The following is a 2,063-nucleotide window of genomic DNA, read 5'->3' as shown; positions in this document are numbered from 1 at the left end:
AAAACCAGTATGTCCAATATTTAAAACCAGTTTGTAATTGGGGGAACTTCTAAATCCTTAATTTAAAAAACACAAATGAAGTGAAAGCTTTAAACTGGTACACACTGTTCACACCTATATTTCAAGTTTGGAAATGCATATTTGCAAGCAGCAATACAAAAGTATTCATGAAGAATGCATAATCTCTGAAAATTATGAAAACATCCCTGCTACCAATACATTTCTAAATACAAAACTGACAAATAACGTGTTTGTTATTTCTGTGTAGCAAGAGAAGTTCATTTTTAAAACAGATAAAATTCAGTCTTTAGGTGTGAATGGTGTGAATGACAGTCTTTTTTTTTTTTTTTAAATAGTCGTTTGGAATCCTTAAGCATGCAAAAGCTTTGAACAGAAAGGTTCACAAAGGAACCGGGGTTGTCTTATGGCATCCAGTTAAGCCACAGCTGGGAATGCCTCTGGGTCATCCACATCAGGAGCAGAAGCACTTGACTTGCCGGTCCTGCTGCCACGGTTTGGGCGCCCACCACGCCCACATCCACCTCCTCCTCCCCTGCCGCCAGGTCCTGGGCGGCCAAGGTCTACAAAATTGATCTCCAGCTGAGACGTTATATCATTTGCTGGCTTCCGGAAATGACGGTCCATAGCCGAATCTTCAGCATGAGCCTCTTCACTCTTTGATTTATGAAGAACAAATCCCTTCTTCCACTGCCCATCAGCACCTTCATTTGGTTTTCGGATATTAAATTCTACTTTTGCCCAGTCCTTATTTTGAATAGCCTTCCACTCATCCAAAGTCATCTCTTTTGGACCCTCCTCTTTTACCTCTTCAACTTCATTCTCCTTATTTTCAGTGGCTGCCACTGGATGATGTTCTTTACCTTCAGGTGTTTCCTCAGTCACATTTGATTGATCCAAGTCAGTTAATTCGTCTTTAACAGTTCCCCAGTTGTGAGATCCGCTACCTCCACGTTTGTCCTCGTGCTTCAGGCCAGATCTATCACTTCCACTATGCCTATCAAATTCACGTTTGTCACGAGAATCAAATCCATCTCCTCTGCCCATTCCATGTCCACGGCCCCCTCGACCTCTTCCAAGACTACCACGACCTCGAATAGGTCAGTCAATAATCGGTCTATCAGCTGAAAATTCGCCTCGTTCACCCTTTTCTTCAAGTGACTTTTCAAATCTTCGTTCACGAGGTGGTCGCCTTTCTGGTCTTCTATCAATTATTTTCCCTCCGCCCTGAAGTTGTTGATCAGGTGTTCTTCCAACTCATCTTATTCCTTCTTTCTTTTTTTTTTTTTTTTAATGTTTTAGCAGCTTTATTTATAATTACCAAAAATTCAAAGCAACCAAGATATCCTCCAATAAGTGAGTGGATAAACAAATTCTGGTATATCCATACCATGGGTTATTATTCAACATTAAAGAGAAACAAGCCATCAAGCTATGAACAGACATAGAGAAAACCTACATGCATACTGTTTCTTCTTCTTTTTTTTTTTTTTTTTTTTTTTTTGAGACAGAGTCTCACTCTGTGGCCCAGGCTGGAGTGCAGTGGCGTGATCTCGGCTCACTGCAACTTCAGCCTCCCAGGTTCCAGCAATTCTCCTGCCTCAGCCTCCCAAGTAGCTAGGATTACAGGCATACACCACCAAACCCGGCTAATTTTTGCATTTTTTAAATTTAGGTTAATTCTTTTATTCCTTCTTTCTTAAGCGCCATGGGCGGCTGCGTCTCCTCTTTCTTGTCAACCACGCCAACGCTGGGGGGCAGCGGGTTCTTGCGGTCTTTCTGGGACTCCTTGCGCAGCTGCTTGCCTGCTGCGTTGGAGTTGGTCTGGGCCACGGCCTGAGCTGCGCTCTTGGCCCCAGGGCCCCCAACGCCGGCCCGCCGGCTTCTTTTTTCTTTTTCTCCGCTGCCTTCAGCACCTCGAAGGGGTCCGATTCGTCGACAAATAACTGGTCGAATCGGTTGGTGACCACGCAGCTGAAGCCCTCCTGTAAGTGCCCAGGCATGATGGTGGCTCGGGGGCGCATTCCTCCACGGATTGCAGCGGG

General features: G+C 44.5%; 1 pseudogene; it reads right to left on the bottom strand.

The window, feature by feature from the left end:
- Positions 1-422: 422 nt before the first annotated feature.
- Positions 423-2,063, bottom strand: LOC747603 (SERPINE1 mRNA-binding protein 1-like; annotated as a pseudogene).

This window comes from Pan troglodytes, chromosome X (genome assembly GCF_028858775.2).
Source record: "Pan troglodytes isolate AG18354 chromosome X, NHGRI_mPanTro3-v2.0_pri, whole genome shotgun sequence".
Classification (NCBI taxonomy): domain Eukaryota; kingdom Metazoa; phylum Chordata; class Mammalia; order Primates; family Hominidae; genus Pan; species Pan troglodytes.
This window is presented reverse-complemented; position numbering and strand designations above follow the sequence as displayed.